We start from the raw sequence: 23,231 nt of genomic DNA on the forward strand, positions 1-23,231 counted from the left end.
AGCATCAGAACCAGGTGCTAATATTATGACTACAAATAATGACTTACCTATGTTAAGTACTAATGGACCCACGGTGACTATGCTAAATGCTTTTCATGTATTTCCTAGAATCTTTACAATAATACCATAAAGAAAGTACTAAGAGTGTCCCATTTTGCAGATGAGAAACTGACATTTAGAGAATTTAGAAATCTGTCCTACGTTACACAACTATCAGGTAGCCCATATGAAATTGCTTTTCTAGGTGTCAAAAACCAGTCACTTATTAAAAATTTCACGTAGTTCATGCTGACAATTTCTGGCAGAGCCATGGCCACCAGGTAACTCTAAGTTTGTGATGTATATGCTGATGTAAAACTCTCCATGGCTGGGCTAACTTTTAGTCAAATTTCACCAAATTAAAAAGATGACCTTCTCCAAAGTTAAAAAAAAAATTGTTTGCACTTTCAGCAAAATAGCTCTTTATGTTAAACTCTGAGACATGGAATACTAAAGTTCAGGATATCATTGTGGTTACAACAGTGTTGAACTTGCAGATTCCATGATGGTTGACTTTTGACTGCTTGGGTGTGTTGCCCTGCCTGCAGGGTGAGCTGTGAAGCTCACAGAGAGATATTTGAGTTGTATTAAAATGGGTGCTTAGCCAAGGCCTAATGGGCTGTAAGAAATCAGTGTGCTGTGGCGGTATGACTGGTGATTTCCAGCCCTCATTCTTTCATTGTTAGACCAGTGATACTCTCCAAACAAACATCTTACCAGTCCATGGATAAGTGGTCCCTGTATCCAATACATAATTCTCGTGCTTAAAATTGAAAAGTAATTATGAAAACAAAATGGTCAGTGTGCCTAATATATCACTGTTCTTCCTTAGCAATTAGAATGTCTAGAATGAGTGAAGTTAGAATAAAGAAGAACATTTCTATCTTGGTTGCATGAGCAGATAGGTCTTGGACCTCTGGAAATTCAGCTCGGTCCACCAGTGTTGATTGTGCACCTGTAGCCAGGTGAGAGGCATTCTGCAGAATCTGTGGAAGATTCATACATGCTTAAGTGTTCCCTACTGTGCCTCAGTCTCCCTATTTATAAAATGAATAAAGACAGCTCTACTTCCAAGAGATTTCATTTGTATGGCAGCTTAAAATCTTCCAGAGAAACATGGCTGCCATTTACATTATTAATAAATAAAATTGTTCCCTAACAGAAACCAGCTCACTCAGCCTGTCTGTATTTACAATTAGAGTGGTTTGTTTGTTTAACAGATCCTTAAGCCTTACTTCCAGGTACTGTTCTAAGCATTTTACATATTTTTTAAAAACCAATTACGTAGATATTGTTACTATTCCTGTTTTACGGATGAGGAAACCGAGACCTAGAAAGGTTAGATAACAGGCCTAAGGCCACAGGACTCTGAAAGTCAGTGAGGAAGCCGGGTTAAACCCAGGCAGCCTGGTTCATACCGTTCCTAATGTGATAACCCTGCAGCCTGTTCCATCCCGGGCACAGGCAAGTGGCTGTTCTCACTGGGGACGTCTGTTTTGAAAGGGTTCTTCTTCATGTCCCTAAATGTGATGCATTTTGCACTTATTTCCTGAGGAAACTATTGCTGTTTCTTAAAGGTTCAATGTCTTTTTTACCCAGTTTGTGATGGAATTCAGAAACAAAAGGAAGGATTTTTCCAGGAGGTATCTCTGTTTCTGTAATGGAATAGCCATTAGTTCCAGTTTCTCCCCTTAGCTAGCTCTCCCCTGACATTCTCTCTCTCTCTCTCTCTCTCTGTGTCTCTCTCTCTCTCTCTCTCTCATACACACACACACACACACACACACACACACACTCCTTGAGTGTTTGGATGAGGACCCTATGGGCCGAGTTCCTGCCTGACAACATAAGAAGTTGGCATAGAGTCAGCCCTTTCCCACTGCCTGTCAAAATTCTACTCTCTTCCTTTCAGTCCTATAAACCCATTCACTCATTCATCAAAACTGTGAGACAGAAAAAAAAGCAGAATTACTAGATTCCGTTAAAGAATTGGGTAATTTTTGCAACATTATCATCTTTTCCCCACCCCAGCACCCCACCATCAGAACAAACAAGCAGACCGCTTGGTTTGACTTCTCAACACTCAGCCATATTTGCAAGTAATGATTACTCTGGTTAGAATTTTCATATATTTTAAATGTGGTTTCAAAGGTCTTTTTAAAATTAATTCCTCCTTCCAGGCTTCCTCTCTCTTTTTCTCTCCCCTCTTCCCTCTCTCCTTCCCATGTGTGCCTGTGCATGTGCGTGTGTTTATATATTTTAAATGTATTCTTTGAAGACAGACCATGTTAGATTTTGTCAGTGGCACATTTCCTTGATGGCTATTTTATCAGCATGTTTTTCTTAACCCTCCATAGATACGCATTTGCCCCCAAATAGCGTTTAATGAAGAGGTCTTCGAAATAAATCTCTGAAAACAAAAGCTACTTTATTCATCATCTGCATGGAGAGCAGCCATGGAAACTCTTCTGTGAAATGCATAATTAGAAACCAGAGGACTATGTTTGTGCATTTGCCAAGGAGTGGGGAGATATCGATGATGTTAATAAAATCCTGATTTTCAGTTCCTTCTTCTCTGATCAGAATAAGAATTAGGTTACACAGAAACTAAATGACAAGAGGCAGCATAGAGAAGAAAAATGCATTGTTTCTCTTATTGTAATATCCTTCCCATATTCTTTTTCATACCAAAACATGGTGCTAAAGGTCTTTAAGATTCATATATATGTTATATATGAAAAGGAAGCAGAATTATATGGGGAAAATAAATATTTACTTTTCTGTAGACTAAAAATCTTCATATTTCTATTTTACTGTTTTTTATTTTAAAATATTTAATTGACAAAAATTTATATATTCAAGGTATACAATGTGATGATGCGATGTCTGCATACATTGTGTAATGATTACTATAACCAAATTAATCAACATATCTATCACCACTCAGTTATCATTTTTTTGTGTATGTGTGAGTATATGTACAGTAAGGACAATTGAAGTCTGCTCTCATCAAATTTCAAGTAAACAAATACAGTATTATTAACTATAGTAATCATACTGTATATTAGATGCCCAGAACCTATTAATCTTATAACTAGAAGTTTGTGCCCTTTGACCAACACCTCCCCATTCTCCCACCCCCAGCCCCTGGAAACCACCTTTCTACTCTTTGCTTCAGTTAGTTCAACTTTTTGAAGATTTTTCATCTAAGTGAGATCATGTACTATTCGTCTTTATATGTTTGGCTTATTTCACTTAGCATAATGTCTTCCAGGTTCATCTATGTTGCCACAAATGGCAGAATTTCCTTCCTTTTGTGGCTAAATAATATTCCAATATATTATATATATAATATTCCATTATATATAATATTCAAATATAGTAATATTCCATTATATATGGCATACACACATATATATACTTATATTTACATATAAACACTTATATACACATAGATATGTCCGTTTCTTTATTCATTTATCATTGACACCTAGGCTGTTTCCACATATTAGCTAGTCTAACTAATGCTGCAGTGAACATGGGGTACAGATCTCTCTTCTAAATACTGATTTCATTTTCTTTGAATGTATGCCTAGAAGTGAGATTGCTAGATCATATGGTAGTTCTTTTTTCAATTTATGGATGTATGGAGGAACCACTGTACTATTTTTCATAATGATTTTTTTTCAGGTAGTTTATTGTTAGTGTATAAAAACACAACTGATGTTTGTTGATGTTTGTATCCTGCAACTATACTGAATTTGTCTATTAGTTCTAACAGATTTTTGGTGGCATCTTTAGAGTTTTCTATATGTAAGATCATATTATCTTCAAACAGACAATTTATCTTCCTGCCATATTTAGATGCCTTTTTACTTCTTTTTCCTGTTTAATTGCTCTGGCTAGCACCTCTAGTACTATGTTGACTAGAAGTGGCAAGAGTAGGCATCTTTATCTTTTCCTTAATCATAGAGGAAAAGCTTTCAGCTTTTCAACTTTGAGTGTGATATGTACTGTGGCCTTGTCATATATGGCTTTTATTGTGTCTCATTTATTGAGTGTTTTTATCATGAAAGTGTTGCATGTTGTCATTTCCTTTTTCTACGTCTTTTGAGATGATCATATGATTTTTATTCTTCATTCTGTTAATGTGGTGAATCATATTTATTGATTTGTGTATGTTCAACCATCCTTGCATCCCAGGGAGAAATTCCACTTGATCATGGTGTATGATCTTTTTAATGTGCAACTTAATTCAGTTTACTAGTATTTTGTTGAGGATTTTGTTATCCATATTCATTAGAAATATTGGTCTGTAATTTTCTTTCTTCTTTTTGTAGTACCCTTGTCTAACTTAGGAATGAGATAATGCTTGTCTCATAAAATGAGTTTGGAAGTGTTCCTTCCTCTTTAAATTTTTGGGATCGTTTGAGAAGGGTTGTTGTTAATTCTTCCTTAAATTCTTGGTAGCCATGTTTCTGTTTTAAAAACTATTGACACTTAGGATTGACTTTTTGGCGTATTGAAGACCTTGTAATCCTGATATGCTAAACCACATTACTTAGAAGACTTATTATAATACATTCTCTTTAAACTACCAAGGTTGAGGAATGGGATTATCAGAATGTGTGGCTAATGGAAGCTGTATGACTTAATAATATGAATAATCTCCTGATAACTAAGAGAACTAAATGCTTTTCTTATAAAAACTGTATTAGTATTTAGTCAGTACGTTAATGTCTGGCAACACTTAAAGATGTACTGTCACTTACTTGCTTGCTCTTTGACCTTTGTCAATTCGTTTAACCTTTTTGGGCCTAATTTTCTTCATCTATAAAATGGAAACAAAATCATTTCTACTTCATAAAGGTGATATTAAGGAATATGTAAAACAATACATGTCAAAATATCCTATACATATGTGGGATTATTTTTTATTATCTTGCTATGGTTGAAGTGTTAGAGTCACAGTTCATAGAATTTCAGATTAATAGAATCATAACAACAGGATTTATTTTCATTGAGATTTTAGGTTAGTAAGGAAAAGGTGGGATCATAAGCTAATAGATGTCTATACATGAAGTACTGTTTTCAAAAATGTAAGGTTTGCAAATAATTGATTTGGCTTAGAAAATCCACATTGCTCGACCCATAATTAGAAGTTTTCATTCATCTTGCTTTAGAAGCCATCTTTCCACCACAGCATATTTCATGCTGTGTTTCTGGCAAAGATTTCATGACTCAATTTGGAGACATTTGAAGATTCACAAAGCCCATTAGTATTTTAAAGATTCTGAGAATCTTAAGAAAGAAACCTGAAACGAATATTTCCCTAACTTACTTGACATGAAAAATCCTTTTAAAGAGAGCATCTATTAACATTCTTTGGGTCTAATATCCCATACCACCTCAAGTTCATGAGCTCCGGAGGTGGACTGCCCTTGTTCAGATCTCCATTGTGTGACCTTGGGCTAATTACGTAACTCTCTAAACCTCAACACTCTCATCTGTAAAAGGGGCACAATGATATTTATCTCATAAGCTTGTTAAATAAGGTAATATATTTTTAATACATGTTGTTTAATGGGACAGTGTATGTAAATTATAAAATAACATATTTTAAGATAGGTCAAACCCTGACTGTGCTGGGAATGGGAGGTGGGAGCAGGCTGGAAGCACTCGTGGGCGAGTGGTCTTCTCTGGCCTTTAACTTCCCAGTGAAGGTGACAGCAGGGCCTCTTCGTAATTGAGTTTCCCGTTACTGTAAAGCATGGGTCCTTGTTCTTCCCCAAGGCAGCCGTATTCCCTCTTGTTCTTAGTCTCTGAACTTAGGGTCACCTGTTCAAATGCGTACATGGACCAGGCAGGGGATGCCCACATGTTAAGGGGCCCAGGGTGAAGGGCAGGGGGAAGTGGTGTATGTTGCGGGCAGCAGGGCATTGCCAGCCTCTTCTCTACAGGACCACGCTGTGGCCTCCTGGAAGCCCAAGGCCAATCTGCCTTGACTTTTATTTTTTAAAAGGTAAGTTAGAAATCTGGAAGATGTTAACTTTCCTGATTTTCCTGTAGACAAATTGTTCAGAGTAAAACACAAAGCAGCACACGATTTGGCCCATGAGCTGTCAGTTTTGCAGTGTCTGCGTATAAAAGCAAAGTCCTAGCGACCTCTGCTAATGGGCTCCTGGCAGCTGCCCTCTCCCTCCCCTGCCAGCTTGCTCACCTTTTAGCTTTGCTCTGACCTCTGCCCTTTCGCCTTGCTAAAAAGAAAGAAAATCCATGTCTTCTGTTCAACCAATGGGTTCCGCTGGTTCTGCCTATTGGGCCTTTCTTTCCATCACAGGACTCCTTCTCCAAGTGCTTCCTAACCAGTAATCGCCGTTTATTTCATTGTCCACCAGGCTCCAGACTTGCTAGGTTCTTTTGCGTGCAATTCTTTGTGGGGATCCAGCTGCCTCATCTGTGATCCCCAGGCAGCCTGACATTACAGCCTTCAGTTCTGTTTTCATCCTAAGGCCATGCCTGCCTGTTTCTCTACGCCTTTCTCTATATTCACATCATCGCCATAGGCGATCAGCTCTTTGGAACCATTTTCCAGGAATTAGTGCTCTACGAGAGGGAACCTTTCCTGATAGTCTTTCTTGACAGTTTTAGGTTAGTCCTTACTATGTTGCTCCTTTAGACTTAGACAACTGGCCCTCCATGTCCCAGCTCCATGGTGATGGGTGTGTTTCTCCACTTCTCAGGGAACTGCAGCTCAGATACCTTTATAATCCCAAGGCCTGTCACACAGCCTCATCTGTAGGGAGGGGGTGGTAAAAAGCCAAGGAGCTAGAGCCAGCTCTCCTTCTCCCAGGTCCACCAGCCCCAGTTCGGCTGCTTCCTAACTGAACCCTGAGCAAGTTTCTTAGCCTTGATCTCCTCAGCTCTGATGAGGGGTTGGTGTGAGGATTAACAGAAAGCCTCAAGACAGCACTTGGCAGGCAGCTAGAGCTGCATAAATATTGACCCTTAGTGGTAAAATTAGTATTCATGTGGCAGTTTTGCAGTACATGCTTATCAGAGGACAGAGCTCAGAAAACTAGTTTGTCTTTGGCAGTCATCTTCTCTTGAACAATGTAAGAATCATATTTTATTTTGAAGACAGCAAGAACCCCGTAGCTTCGCTTTGGCAGTGCCATGTTTTCCAGAGCCTGCTCGATTTGCACACTGAGTGCGGCTACCTCAGCAGATGCGCTGGAATGCAGCAGCCTCGCTGCAGTGATTCCTTAAGTGTTGGATGAAGCACATTGCAACCTGCCGTATCTGGGAACGCCAGTGGTATCCTGCTAAGAGTCTGGATGCTGAGACTGGACACAGATAAGGAGCAAAATAGCTTATGAAAATAGATGCTGAATATATAACCTTTTGGTAAATCATTTCCAAGTAGATATTTTATTTTTCTCTATTTTATGGATAAGTATGTGTCACTTAGCTTTTTGTGCATAGATGCAGAGCACATTAAAAAATTGAATATTCCATACATATAAATGAGCTGCTATATTCTAGTGATTAGAAGCATAAACTTGGATGCCGAGCAGAGATCGTTTCCATCCCCAGCTCCACCCTGCATCGCTGTGTGACTGCACAGTCACTTAACTGCAAGTTACAGTTTCTCCATCTATCAATTGGGAAACCAATATAGGACTTAACTCCTAAGGTAGTTTTTGAAGATTATATATCAAAATGTATGTAAGGTCCTCAGTCAGTACCTGACATACTCTAAGTGCTCAGTAATGTTAGATAACATATTTGAAGTTGATGGTGCTACTGGACTGGATCTCAGTGCAGGCACATGTGATAGTGAAGAACGTTCACAGATGACCAGTGGCCTTTTACTGAGTGAGAGAAACACATTGCGTGAGGCTGGAGCAGTGCTTCCCCATGCTCTGTATGTGTCTAAGTTCTCTGGGGAGCTTTTAGAGGAGACCGATGCCCAGCACTATTCCTGGAGATGTAGATTCACTTGCCTAGAGTCTCAGGCACCCAGCCAGCCCGGTTGAGAGCCCTTCGGCTCCAGCACAGTGCTCCACAGTTACTGAGGTCATAGCTACCAGCTGTACCTTGGTGTCATCTAGCACAGAGGTGTTCGTTGTTTTAGGAGGGACAGGCTGGGAATGTGAGCATTCATTCAGATCTGTCCCCATCTCTGAGAAAAAGATTCCCAGCATAGCATCTGTTGATATGGATTTGAGTAGGAAATGGGCCTCATGCACTATTCACATGCCTGTTTTACCCCTCAATCCCATATGTGCAGTCCTCATCCCAGTAGACTTTATGTTAGTCAGTGGAAGTACAGCTTTGTCCATTGGACTGAAGCTGGCCAGCACTTTAATTTTTTGAGGGAAGAGATATTTTGCTCCACTTTTGCATTTGGCCTATCATGTCTTATGTTATAAACATTTCCAGGCCTTTCCCTTTCTCTAAATTTCAAACTCCTCTTGAAGAATACCTGTATCTTGCTTATTTTAAATTTCCTAACAGCTCATTGCTTTGCACATTGTAAGCTTAGAGTGAAATTCCTGGGAAATGGATTAACCATGAGAAATTACTAAGCAGTCATGGAGATGAGCTGTGAGAATGTATTCTGGTGATATGGTGTAAATTATCCATATCAATCATATATAAAAAACACGTCGATCTAAGAAAATAAGGAGTGCAACATTACACTTTCACAATAAACCCAGACTTCTGTTTATTGGACCTTTGGGAATGGATGAGGGAATCTTTTGGTGTTAATGCCATTGAATCTTGGGTAAGAAAACCCTATCATTTCATCTTTTTTGACAAAGTTATAAATTAATTTCCTGGAACTTAGAGAAAAGAATACCGTAGTTAAATGAAGTTTAGATATCTCAGAGTCACACTAAGGTCGAGTAACAAACAGCAGGAACAAGGAAAAACACTAGAACCAAGTGCTCCTAGACGAGGTGGTCAGCTTTCTGTATTTGAGAGTTGATTGAATATGAGAAGAAATCTTATGTCCCCTCCACAACTTACGTCAGCTTCTCTGAGCACACCTGTGACCACCCTGTTGGATTCTGTGGGGAAGATCACAGAAACACGAGACGTGACTTCTGCTCTCACGAGGTTTGCCTCTGGCCTGAACGCCTCCTCGAGCTGTAGGCAATCCAGGTGCCTGCTGGCACGTCCACTCAGATGCCCTGCGTGTTTCACATTCGACATACTAAACCTCGTTCATCTATACCGTGGCATGTGGAGCTTGAAGGAACCTCGGCTTTACCTCCCAGCGTTTGCTGATGGAATATTGTTGCCAGACCCGTTTCTTCTTGCCCCGAGGATCCTATCCCTTTCCACTCCTGCCATTATCCAATCGTCAATTCACATAGCCCCTCACTCTATGATCCTCCCAACAGATCATGATTGCGCCTTGGATTCCCATAGCACTGTGTTTGTACTTCGTTCCTTAAATTGGTGTAACCGATGTTTAAATTAAATATTTAAATTAATTTAAGCCATACTTACTTCCCTATCACTTGGTAAATTTCTTGTCGAAAAAGAGTATCTTACTAATCTTGTGTGCCTTTCATGTTTCTTTGCACATAGTGTTCTATGCATATCTGTTGAATGAATGAGTGAAGAGAAAAGGAAGACTGTCTAAGATGGGTCAATTGATGCCGAAGTGTTTGCAGACAGTACATTTTGTAGATGCTCGTATTTTTATATTGCTGCTCTAGCCTTTTAAAATATGCCATATTTGGCCGGGCGTGGTGGCTCACACCTGTAAGCCCAGCACTTTGGGAGGCCAAAGTGGGAAGACTGCTTGAGCTCAGGAATTTGAGACCAGCCTGGGCAACATGGGAGAACTCCATCTCCACAAAAAAATCAAAAATTAGCCACACATAGTGGTGTATGCTTGTAGTCCCAGCTACTTGGGAGGCTGAGATCAGGGAATCACTTGAGCCCAGGAGGTTGAGGCTGCAGTGAGCCGTGATCACAGACAGCACTGTACTCCAGCCTGTGACACAGTGAAACCTTGTCTCCAAAAAACCAGGAAAAAACAAACAAAAAAACCACAAGAAGAAAAAACAAATCTGCCATATTTACTTTGATTGGTTCAAATCTTTAAGAGATACAGCCTCTACTATCACTTGTAATATTTTAAATCCCTTGAAAACAGTGGTATGATCTTACAGTGGAAAATTCACCAACCTGCCAACCCTGAAATAGACTGAGCCTCTGCCCCAGGCCCTTTCTTTGTTTATTGGATTTATCTAGTGCCTTTGCTTTAGAGCTGAGAGGACATATGCTATTCACCTGGAGAGATCCCGTATTTCAAAACAACCAGTAGCCAGTAAGAATGGGGAAGACAGCAGACACTGCCTCTGATGTTGACATATCCTGCTTTGTCTCCCCTCGCTTTCCCTTAGGAAAGAAATGTTTCATATTCATAGCCACCAGGCCCGGAGCAAGAGAAGCCCAGAAAGGAGGACCTAGCAGGTACCTAGGCCTCTTGAAGTCACAGCTGGTGGTGTGAGGGACCGACCATCCATCACACCGGGCCACACAGCACCTGGTCGCAGCCTGCTCGTGGCCCCGCCTCTTAAGGCGATGGGTTCTTCTCTCTCTGCCTCATCTCACAAATCTTCCCTCTGGCCCTCACCCTCCTCCCATCTCTGCTTTCTGCCTTATCTCCTTGTCACAGTACTAGAAAGGGTGAGCCGACCAAAGCCATCCTGAGCACTGCCGTGGTTCTGGTTCATTAGCAGCACACAGAACAAGTGAGGAGGGGTGGACAGAACAGACAGGATCCTGCCAACCGTGAGTGAGTAACAAGCATATCCATGCAAGGTTTTCCAGCTCATGCGAAGCCGTGTCTCTTGGAAGCTTACCCCTATAGCTCCTGCATGGAGGAACTGCCCCTCCCGCCCCTCAGCCTCTGCTGGCACCTTTCCAAACACAGAGGTGCTCCGCCGTACCCAGCAAACAGTTATCTTCACAATGCAAGGACAAAGTGATGCCTGTAAGAGAAGGTGCAGCAGAGAAAGCTAGAGAAAATGTTGCAGAGGAACCCCTCCAACTGAAATGACGAGCCAGTAGTCGTCTTTTTATGCCCATCCTCTTCCACCTCCCTCTCCACAAAAATAAATAAATTAAAGAAATTCAGCACCTGTGGAAAACTCTGCCAAGAGGAAATGACCTCCTGTGTGGTTTGTCAGATTCAGGTTCTTCACACTTTCCATGGGAACAAAGGCTGTCTACATATTACCTGTCAAGTGAGGACAATGGTGAGACTCTGCAAACCATTTTGAATCCCTGGGTTATTTGGGGAGGAAGTTAATGAAAAAAAAAACAGCCTGTAGGAAAATGTTTCATTCTATTTTATTCAGGCTCAGGCTGAATTTTTTATGGCATTTCAGGGCAGTGGAGAAGCCTTGGGGACAGGAGGACAGTGGGAGGGTCCTGTGCCAGTCAGAGTGCAGGGCTGTGTCTTCCGGCTCATTGCTATTGCTCAAACACAATTCATGATGGCCCCACAGGGTAGCAGGTGGCTGGACACACAGCACTAAATCCCTGGCTAAGGATCTGTGAAAGGGGTATTTCCATGTGGCAGGCATGGGAACAGGCCCCTCCAGTCCTGTTCCGTACTCCTTCACCCTGCCTGACATTCATTCCCAGGTCCCTCACCTGGCTGGAGTTCTCTTCTGACATGCTGAGTATTTTTTGAGAATGGAAGGGAAGAAACTTGAGGGCATTAGGCCTAGGATCTTTTCTTTGCAGGGACGGGGATCCTTCAGCGTAGGGCATAGTACATGGAGAGTGTTTTCTTGTTGAGTATTACGAGAGGAGAGTTGGTACCTTTGAAGTTTCCCTCAATTAGCGGAGGATTCGTGCCTGAAGCACCTTTGTTATTCCCTGAGCAACTTATCAACACCCTTGTTCCTGCAGTTCTTTGTTTAAATTTATGTTGTGAATTGGTTTTTCTGTGTTTTCTTTCTGTACTTTATTAGAATCTGGTGTGATCACAGGGGTAGAGACCACAGTCTTCTTGATAAATTTGTTTCTCCCTTCCTTCTTTGCCATATCGGTGAGGTCCAGGCAGGAGACAGAAACCATGCCATTTGTTTGGTTTTTAATACAGAGAATTTAACCTAAAGACGTGTTAGCCTTTGAGGGAGATGATTAAGAAGTCAAGAGGAGAATGTGGAGGTGTCATGGAGGTAGATGACAGAAAGCATCTCCCCACTCTGGGGCTGAGGGAACAATTGAAGAGGCTGGAATTAATGAAACTTAAAACCTCAGTGGAGGGTCCTTCAGAGCTAAGGCCCAGACCCCCAAAGAGGAGGACAAGCCAAGCAGGTGTCTCTGAGCTCAGAGGAGGGAGCCGTGGGGCTGGGATCCACCTCCAAGGAGAGGGGCTGCACTGGCAGCTCTGAGGGAGGGTGCGATGAGGCTGATGCTGTGATGTTGGGAAAACTGTGATGTGAATGAAGTCTCTGCTCCTGGCTGCCAGTGTGTAGGAGCCGCGTTGCTGAGCCCCTGACAGGAACAGGAAGCCAGCAGAATGGAGCCAGCCCCTTCTCCTCTGTCCGGCCAGCAGCCTTCCTCCAGGGCCAACTGGAGGCGCTTCCCAGGGAGCCGCTGGCCAGGCTGAAGTGCATTGAAGTGCAGTTTGCAGAGTCCAGCCCAGTCTCCCACAGCAGAGTGCGGGAAGCAGGTTTAGAGCTGAGAGGCCACAGCTTAATTACTGCTTTGTTAGCCCAGAGCAAAGCCAAAGGCCCTTTCTGTCCTGTAACTTTGAGCCCTGCACTTTTCTCTTGTTGTTTCTTCCTCTCTAGCTCTGAGTTTGACCCTTTAGCTCTTCAGAGAAAAGGTCTAAAAGACCCTCAGCATTTCCAAGTGTCCGTTTTATAATCCCTTCATGCCTTCTGCCTAGGAGATCTACCCCTTAATCCTTTGACGTGTACCTAAAGGGAAATGGCGTCTCAGCTGAACCGCCAATCATGCGCTCCTTCTGTCGGCGTTTCTCCGATGGCCCTTCCTCCCATTTCCTGCGTCCTGGTACCGCAGCCAGATCGAGGCTGGTGAAACCAGATATCATGAAAGGGAGCCACAGACTTTCTAATTCAAGTCCACAGATGTTGGTTATTTCCGCTGTGTGCCAGGCACTGTGGTTAATAGAACGAGGGAGAAAATGTGATCCCTGCCCTTACCACTTGCCATCAGCTGACACAAATGTAAACAGAAATGTAAACTCTTCCCCAGGTTACAGACTGGGATGGTCGTTGCCACAGCTTGAGGAGGTGGGAGAAGCAGATAGATCTGAACTAAATTGTGGTTGGCCATGAATGGAAGAGCAATAAAATAATAAACACATCTATATTTACTATATGCTTTACCAATACCGACACCTTTAATCCTCACTGGCAACGCCATGACAGATGACTGCAATGATCCCCCTTTTGTAGATGGGACATTGGGCGATTAAGGAAACGCCAAAGATCACAAAAGCTAGCAAGTAGCAGAGCTGAGTTGTAGCGGCTGAGTGACCTCCCCCTTAGACTTCGTTTGAAGATGAGATAAAGTAACAGTGCCTGGCAAGAGAAAGCGGGTAGTTAATTATACCTTACCTTGTATGGAGTTTTGTAATTTATAAGGGTTTTAAGTATGTTACCCTATTTCATTTTCATAATAATTCGATGAGGTAAGGATGTTAGTCTTATTTTGTAGGAGTCTACTGAAGCTAAAATAGGAATAGAGATGGTCTCTAAGAGACAGGAGAGGCGCCACCACCATTATACGTTCAGCATATTCAGGGAGGCCGTCAGGAAGAGGTGATGCTTTGTTGGGTGTGCTGTGATTTATGGCTGAACAGGAGATTTGGGAGTCACACACATGATAGTTTTTGGAGAAAAGAAGACTACATTTGGTTTCCTGGCTAGTGCTATGTATGGAACCATTATCATTCATTTTGCATAAGGGAAATTAATCATTAAAGGGCTTAGAATGTTAGCTCTTAATTGATGATTTTACTTGTTCATAGCCTCTGCGACATTGCATAGAATTTATTTGATGAAACACTAAAAAGCTACTTTTCCAGATATCAAATAGTTAATATTCTTAAACCAGCAAGAAGCCCATGGTCATTTTGAGAAACAGGAATAGGATTTGAGCGGAGGTGAGATATGAGGTAGCCTGCAAGTCGGATGTGAATGCCCCTGCCAGGTTCTCTTCTGGCCTCTGGTAACCAGTGGAATCCAAAATGTGGGTTGCACTTGGTCTTTTCTGTTTACAATGTAGGAAGGACAAACACACTTATAATCTTTGTCAGGTTTCCCCTGCCTAACTTGGTTAAATCCAGCACGTCTCAGAGGTACTTGACAATGGCCCAGGGTTTTCACGGTCCCCCTCATGACACGCTGTGGGACAGTTTCGGTCAGATGACAGTGTGTGAGGTGCCAAGCACCCACTTTTGCAGATGAGGAAACCTGGATGCAGAAAGCTGACAGTTTGTGCCTGGTCAGGGAGAAGCAGGCCCGGCCCTGGGACTGCTGCCCTAGACGGTAAGCAGCTGCTCCAGAAAGCACTCAGTACCTTCTTCTTCTCTCTGCTAAGTTTGGCATTTGACCCAACAGATGGCCAACAACTTGTAAATATTCACCCGTGTTTTGTTATTTGAATATGCTGATCATACTGAGACTTATACTTGCTGGATGGAAGGTGTGGCTGTCTCTGGGAAGGGGAGAGTGACCTGACCCCTTGAGGGCTTTGAGCCATGTTTGCCAAGACGGCTGGGTCTGCTTCTGCTCCTGGTGCACAGTGCCACATTTTGCACTTGCCACGTCTAAAATTCCCTTTTCCCCTCTGGCCTATGAGCTCTTGGGAGGCAGGGAGGAAGTCTGAGTGGCTGAAGCAGCCATCGCAGGCAAGACACATCGCAGCGCCTGACGTTGTTTCTCTGGTCTGATGTTTGAGTTCTGCAGGCCACCGCCAGAGCTCGGAGCCGGCCATTCCTCCAGCAGCACTCCGTATTCGTCACTCTGCTAAGCAAGGCAGCACAGCGGCCCCCTGTGAACTTTGGTGTAGACTTTCTTGAACTCATTTGAATTTGGTACGAAAGAAAATAACATTTCACTTTTCTCCCTAATGTGGAGAAATTGAACTCATTGTCTTTTTTGTTGAAGTATACTCTAATATTAACAGGTGGAATTTTATTTTAAATATAGAAAAGCCAGTTTTTAAAAACATGCAAATGCATAAACTGTAGCCAGTGTTTCCTTCCATTACATAATTTCTCTAGGTAATGACTAACATTGATATCCTTTTTCCTTTAATTTTCTTTATCTAGTACTTGATATTTAGAAAATATATGCTGTGTTTAAATTATACAGCATAATAATACAGTAGCTACCCATGAAGCCACCACCTGACCTGTGATAAATCTCACCAGTCCCTGGGGTCACCATGAGTTTTCTTCTCCATCCTGTCTCCCTGCCGCCCCTTTCCTTGCCCAGAGCAACTGTGATATTTTCTCTTAAAAAGTTAGGTGAAAGATGGGGCAAGAAGGCTCATGCCTGTAAACCTAGCACTTCGGGAAGCCAAGGTGGGAGGATTGCTTGAGGCCAAAAGTTCAAGATGAGGCAAGGCAGCATAGTGAGACCCCGTCTCTGCAAAAATAATTAGTCAGGCATGGTGGTACCTGCCTGTAGTTCCTGCTGCTCCTGCTGAGGCTGTAGGATCACTTGAGCCCAGCAAGTGAAGGCTGCAGTGAGCTATGACTGTTCCACTGCACTCCAGCCTGGACGACAGAGGGAGACCTTGTCTCCAAAATAGATAAATAAATAAATAAGTAAATAAATAAATAAGTGGTCATGTTTCGCTTTCTTGTCTTCTCTCCATTTCTACCCTGTAATTGAGAGTTGATGTGAGACTTTTCTGGAAGTATCAATCAATAAATGTTTTCAGAAGTCATCAACTCAACATAGCCACTTTCCCTGGGTATTTCTGTCACCAAAAGGGATAGAGAACAATGCTTCCAACACAGGCATAGGATGAATGTCTACTGGGGGACTGGGGTCACTGCAGAGGAACAACAGAAACAGTGTTCAGTCTTTGGCACTGTGGAGGTCAGGAAGAAATCTAAAACATGTAGTATCAAAGCATCTGGCCCCAAAGGACCACTAGACCAGGACAGAGGGTTAGGGGCAGGGTGAGGAAGAAAGGAGGAAGGTCAGATTCAAGGGGGTCCAGTCTATAAAAGGCCTTCCTTCTGTGTGATTTGGAAGTTTGACATTTACTCCAATTTTGAACAAGTCATTGGAAATCAACGTCTTAAGTTCTTTGGGTTCATTTTGATTTGTTCCTTTTCCTCTGTACACTGCAACAGTCAGAAGGCCAGCTCTGTGTGGATTCAGGCAAATTCAAGTGACTTCGCTAGCTGGGCTTCAGTTTTACCTTGCAGCATATATAGTCCCTGTCAGAATGAGGGCCTTGCAGAGACTGAGATGTTGTAAAATTAACAAGAAACTGTGAGCCAGCTCTGAGAGTTCATCCTCTAAGTATATTTGAGGTTAAATTCAAGGTTAGGGGTTCACAGACCTAGCTCCCATTATGTGTGTTTTCACCTAGCATCTCCACTCGTTTTAAATGAGGCAAATGGAAGGCCACAGTAAGCATGATGAACTGGGAGAAATTATCATCAAAACCGTACGTGAGTTCACTTAAAGTATGTGCTGGTACAAGACCATGACGATACAGAGAAGAAATGGAATGGAAGATCTACACAGATGGGCAAACCTCCTGCAAATATTTTACCTCTGAGAGGAAAAATAGAGTGTGACAGTAATGCCGCCTCCAGAAAGACTAGTTATTTAACCGAAAAAAAAAATGGATGTAAAAGTTGAAGTGTTTGATAAGTTCTGAAGATGAGATAGAGAGGCAGAATAGAAAAGAGAAGTTCCCTGTATTTCTTCTATCAATATATTTATTCATTTTTTGTTTTCATAAAAACGTTTGGAAGATTAATTTTCATGCTATACAATTCACCTATTTAAGGTCTGTAATTCAGTGGTGTTTTTCAGTATATTCACAGATACGTGATCTCCACAGTCGATTTTAGAACATTTTCATCACCCCACAAGATACTGTACTTTTGGCATTTTTATTCTGTATAAAATACCTGGCCAGATGTTCAAAGGTAGTGAAATGTTATGAACTCTGGGCTGAGGCCTCCACCTCCTCTGCAAGTCCTTCCCTAACCAGAGGCACATGCGATATTTTATTTAACGAAGATTTCTGAGGTCTGCTGCTGTGTGTGTGTGTGTGTGTGTGTGTGTGTGTGTGTGTGTGAGAAAAACCACTAAGTTCAGGCAGGGGCCTTGAAACCTTGCTCCAGACCCCTAAGTCCCCATGAACCATAAAGATTTTGGAGCCACATGCAATGCAAATGGGCTCTTACTGTCCTGTCTAACTAGAGTAGCACACTGTAGCTCCATTTTCCAAATGCATGATCTGTTTAAGTGAAGCATTCTAGAGCTTTAAGGCAAATGTGAAAGGATTCAAAAAGACTTAAAACTCTGTTTCTGTCCTCAAGGAATTCACTAGATAGTTGGGGGACCATGATATTGAAACATCAAAAGTTAATTGAATACAAGGTTACCACAATGATTGTTCCATATGATTTCATTATAGAAATACAGAAATTCTGTCAAAAGTTAAGTACAAATATGGGAAACAGTACAATTTAGAGGGATGTTTAGAACTTGGTGAGTCTCGCGTGGTTTCTTAATGAAGTAACAGAACAAAAGTTGCCTGAGTGGGAACTGTGCCTAACTCTGGCCAACACAGTATGCTCCTGGTACTCAGTGAAATTGAGTAAGAATAAAAACAAAATATTGGAACAAAGCGAGAAAATCTGTAAATATCAAAGCAGCATGAAATCATAAGTTAAAACAACCTGAATTCATAAAATGCCAAACTCACCAGCCAAATTTGATAATCAGTTTTTATTAAAAAATGAGTAGATGGAATTAAAAGTAAGGGCCATCAAACATTTAGATGTAAAACGAAGTAACTGATAGTACATGCTATTTTTTATAGGTAAAGCTGATTTTTAAGTTAATTTAGATAAGAACACAATCGCATGGGCTATAAACAGACTGGAAGTACTTATGACTCAAGATAATTAATCTAAAAGCTAAATTAATCATTTGGAAAGGAAATGTCATGAAAGGCACCATAGGGATAAATGTTGGATTTGGTCTTATTTACATAATTGTTAATTAGACTGAATAGACTACTTCTGGAAACAGTAGTAGAAACTTGGACTAAATGTTTGTATGCCCCCCAGATTCATACTTTGAGATCCAACCACCAGGGTATTAGGAAGTGGGGCTTTAGAGAGGTGATTAGGTCATGAGAGTGGGTCTCTCAGGAATGGGATTAGTGCCATTAGAGGAAGAGATAGCAGAGCTTGCAGCTCTGTCTCTCCCCCCGCCATGTGAAGATACAGCAAGAAACCTGCTATCTCTAAACCAGGAAGAGAGCCTTCAAGCACCCAATCATGCTGGTACCCTGTGGCCTCCAGGACAGTGAGAAGTAAATGTTTGTTGTTCAAGCCACCAAGTCTGTGGTATTTTTGTTACAGCAGAGCCCGAGCTACAGCAGAGCCCTTGGTTTTAAATGGGAGGCCTTGGGGCCGGGCTCGGTGGTTCACGCCTATAATCCCAGCATTTTGGGAGGCTGAGGCAGGTGGATCACCCGAGGTCGGGAGTTCGAGACCAGCCTGACCAACATGGAGAAACCCTGTCTCTACTAAAAATACAAAAAAATTAGCCAGGCGTGGTGGTGGGCACCTGTAATCCCAGCTACTCGGGAGGCTGAGGCAGGAGAATCACTTGAACTTGGGAGGTGGAGGTTGCAGTGAGCCCAGATCGCACCATTGCACTCCGGTCTGGGCAACAAGAGTGAAACTCTATCACCAAAAAAAACAAAGGGGGGGTGGCGGGGAGGCCTCAAAGTACAGGGGTTAACAGCACAGCCTGGCCTTAGTAGACCTACATTTGACCTTGGCTCTGTCACTTACTGGCTGTTGGACCTTAGACAGCTTAGTTAAGGTCTCTAAGTCTCATTGTCCTTGTGGACACATGGAGTGGTAATGGTGGCTATCTCGTGGGGTTGTGCTGTGTGTTCATGAGATAATGCACATGAAGAGGCTGGCACAGTCTCTGGCACACAGCACCCCACAAACAGTGACCATTGGTAATCATATAATCACAATCAGAATCGGGGATGTGTGTTCTGATCTAGAAAGAGAACAAGTGCCAAAGAAGCTGCAAAGTGGTCCTTTAACTAAACGTGGCCATGGTTCAAAGCTGACTGAAGGTCACCTTGGCAATGTCATAACTGTGGCGAACTTGTGGAGAAAACAGAGACCCTCCCCTGTTTGACACTCTTTCCAAATAATTTCTGAGCTGAGAAAGAAAACCAAAAAACATAGTAACTTAGCCTAAAGGGAAGGAAACCAGAGAATGACTTAATAATGATTGACTAGCATGGAAAAATTTGCAAATGGAGAATGATAATATTACCCTGTTTCAGTAACATTAAAAAGGAGAAGAGAGTTTTAAGGTAAGGAGAAGAGAGTTTTAAGGTAAGGGGAAGATTTTGGTGCAGAAAGAAACTTTACTGAAATAATGGTGCTGCAGTACTGGGTTGTATTAACAATTGACAATGTATTATTAGCCTTCTTGAGAATGTTTATGAACAGATTCATGGGAGCTGAAGAATTTTTATTCAATCACGGAATGATAAAAGGGAACCTCCGGCCAGGCGCAGTGGCTCACACCTGTAATCTCAGCACTTTGGGAGGCTGAGGTGGGTGGATCATGAGGTCAAGAGATCGAGACCATCCTGGCCAACATGGCAAAACCCCATCTCTACTAAAAATACAAAAATTAGCTGAGCATGGTGGTGGCCACCTGTAGTCCCAGCTACTCGGGAGGCTGAGGCAGGAGAATTGCTTGAACCCAGGAGGCGGAGGTTACAGTGAGCCGAGATCATGCCACTGCACTCCAGCCTGGCAACAGAATGAGACTCCGTCTCAAAAAAAAGGGAACCTCCCAGGGTTTTAACCTTGGAAGGTGCATGGAGACATTTGTGTTTCAGATATGGGGGCTAGGCCCAGAGCAGAGGACAGTTAGGATGGAGTAGCATTGTTAAACCAGAATCCCACTTTTTCCCCTTCCCCTCCCCAGTCCCCTTTGGCAAGCTTATAATTTGTAACGGGGTCATGGACAACTGTGAAACTTGTGTATCTGTTGAACTCTCCAGATCAGTGTTTTGTCCGGAACACTATGACGTCTGTGCTTTGTGAATGTTCTTTCATGTCATCTTCACTACAGTATGCTGCCGCAGGTGCTGTCTCCATTTTATAGATGAAGAAACCGAGGCATATTGGCCTCAGTCATGTGTCAAGCCCATGGCACATGAGTCAGGGCCAAGGCCTGACCGATTTCAGCTGGTAAAGATACAAGGGGCCACTCTATTTTTTATCGTTTTATTTTTTGACACAGGGTCTTGCTCTGTTGTCCAGGCTGTAGTGCAGTGGCGCAATCTCGGCTCACTGCAACCTCTGCTTCCTGGGTTCAAACAATCCTCTAACCTCAGCCTCCCAAGAAGCTGGGACTACAGGCATGGACCAACACGCCCAGTTAATTTTTGTATTTTTTTGTTAAAATGGTTTTCGCCATGTTGGCCAGGCTAGGAGCCTCTGTAGATTTAGACAGCTTATTACTTACGTAGATGCAGAAAGAAGAGTAGCCAAAGGTACCAGCTCCCACACATCGTAAAAGGAGGATCCTGAAACAAAGGGAGGGTATGTTAGTTTAGCAGGGCGGTCATACACAGGTACCATAGCCAGGGTGGCGTAAACAACAGAAACTTACTGTGTCTCAGTTCTGGAGGCTGGAAGTCTAAGATCAAGGTGTCGGCAGGGTTGATTCCTTCTGAGGATCTGTTTTGTGCCTCCTTCACCTCCAGTGGTTTGCTGGCAAGCTATGGCATTCCCGGGCTTGCAGGAGCATTTTCCCAGCCTCTGGCTTCATCTGCATGTGGTGTGCTCCCTGTGTGCGTGCCTGTGTCCAGATCTCCCCCGTTTGATAAGGATACCAGTCACATTGCATTAGAGTCTGCTCCAATGATTTCATTTTAAATGTATTACCTCTGTAAAGATCCTGTCTCCAAGTAAGCTCGTATTCTGAGGTACTGGGGTTTCAGACTCCCACATATCTATTTTTTGGGGGGAACACAAGTCAATCCGTAATAGAGCAAGTGATTACAATGCCAGCTGTGACATAGCCCATTGCAGAGAAGCCAGTTAAAGGCTGCAGCTAAGACGTTTTATATTCTATGGTACTATTCCAAGGAGGGGAGCCAGAAAGCCTCATACGCCTTCAGAACCTGGAAGGTGAGGAGAGACTGCCTCATGACAGCCTCCCAGGGAAGTAGGGAGATGGGCAGGAGATGGCTCCTGGTAGCTCCTTAAAGGCCTGGAACACCAGAGGATCACAAGGCATTTATCCTTTCAAGACACAGATGAGCTGTGGTTCAAGTCTTTGTTTGGTGGCTTATGCAGCTATGTGCAAGGTTGCCGGGGGCCCCGACAGAGCTGTTCCTCTGTCATCGGTCATAGGACAGGGCAGATTCTAAGCCAGGTCTGCCACACTCCCATCTACACTCCTTGAGGCTTGCTGTTTCCCTGGACACCAATTCTTATGTTGACTGGTTGCTGACGTTTTGTTGATGTCTTGGAGTCATAGGTCAGTTTCCCCCAGAAAGCAAACTCTGAGGCAGAGATGAACATGTCAGAAGCTCATTAGCAGGTGCTCGCAGGATTAACACCTGTGGAAAGGCAGGGGTGGCAGCAGGAATGGGTAGGGGCAGGATTAACACCTGTGGAAAGGCAGGGGTGGCAGCAGGGATGGGTAGGGGAGGAGGTGGGCTGCCGTGCACTCACTACCAGGCCCTCAGCTGACCCCAGGCAGCTCTGAAACTGCAGAATTGTCTGAGCTGCAGGGGGGGGTTTCTCTTCTAGCCCATAAAAGGCAGACTTTTGTTATTGAAATAAATATGCTGCATTGCAAGTAGTTACCACAAGACAAACAATGATTGCCTTCATGTATGCTTTTTTCATTAAGTATATGTTCTTAACAGTATCAAGGTATACACAGTATATGTACATACATGTATAGATCATGTTAGTAAAGTATGATTCTGGTATTTTTTAACTCACTTAAGACAGTCATCACAGCTGTCTGTATTTGAACTGCATGACACAATTTTGAGTCTGGGTCACAGACCAGATCCTTATTCTGGTCATTGAATGACTTTATTGGGTTTGTGAATCCTGAAAGTTCTATATGAAAATCTGTATTTAAGAAGATATATACATTTCTGGAACGAGAATTTGAATCTGTTTTCATATTCTCAGGGAGACCTGTGTCCTGCTCCCCGACAAAGTTAAGAACCATTGTGTAAAGAAACAGAGTCATGTTGTGGTTGCTTTGTAGGCTGCACTTTGCCTGCTCCAAACACACAGCAGTGATAGATCAAAATCTAAAAAGGGAAAATGAAAAAGTCATAATCATGCCCCCTACTCCCCTAAAAAAGATATATCACTATAGACAAGAGACACACACAAAGCAGAGTGTGAAACGTTGGACGCTGTGGGCTGCAGGATCACCAGCCGGGAGGTGGAAACAGAGGCTGAGCTCTGGTGGCAGTAAGACTAAATGTGCCAGGCCAGAGCATGTGCTCTGCTTGAAAGCGGGCAGGGCAGTGGTCCTGTCCTCTGACCTAGAAGGGAGGTCCAAATCACTGCCCGCCATAACCTCTAGCCTATAGAAAGCATTGATCCTGGGAAGAGCACAGGACAGAGACAAGGCCTCCTTCTCAGGAACTGAGCCAAGTACCCCCATGTCATCATCAGCCATATCACCATTGGGTAGAAACCCAGGCCACCATGTCAACTCCATTCTGTGTGAGGGGTTCAAGCAGAGGAACCATAAAAACCTCTGAGCAGGGAGGGTGATCAGCAAGAGAACATTCACAATTATCCCCTGTACAGGCCAAGCCTACACACCCAAATTCCACGCCACGTGAGGAACTCTGACCTTGGGGTGTCAGCCATCCAAATC

General features: G+C 42.9%; 1 protein-coding gene across 3 annotated transcripts in view; it reads left to right on the forward strand.

Moving 5' to 3' along the window:
• FARS2 (phenylalanyl-tRNA synthetase 2, mitochondrial) overlaps window positions 1-23,231 on the forward strand; it is a 547,898-nt gene that overhangs the window by 362,700 nt on the left and 161,967 nt on the right. The window lies entirely within an intron of this gene.

Source organism: Mandrillus leucophaeus, unplaced genomic scaffold, assembly GCF_000951045.1.
Source record: "Mandrillus leucophaeus isolate KB7577 unplaced genomic scaffold, Mleu.le_1.0 Scaffold27, whole genome shotgun sequence".
In the NCBI taxonomy this organism is placed as follows: Eukaryota; Metazoa; Chordata; class Mammalia; order Primates; family Cercopithecidae; genus Mandrillus; species Mandrillus leucophaeus.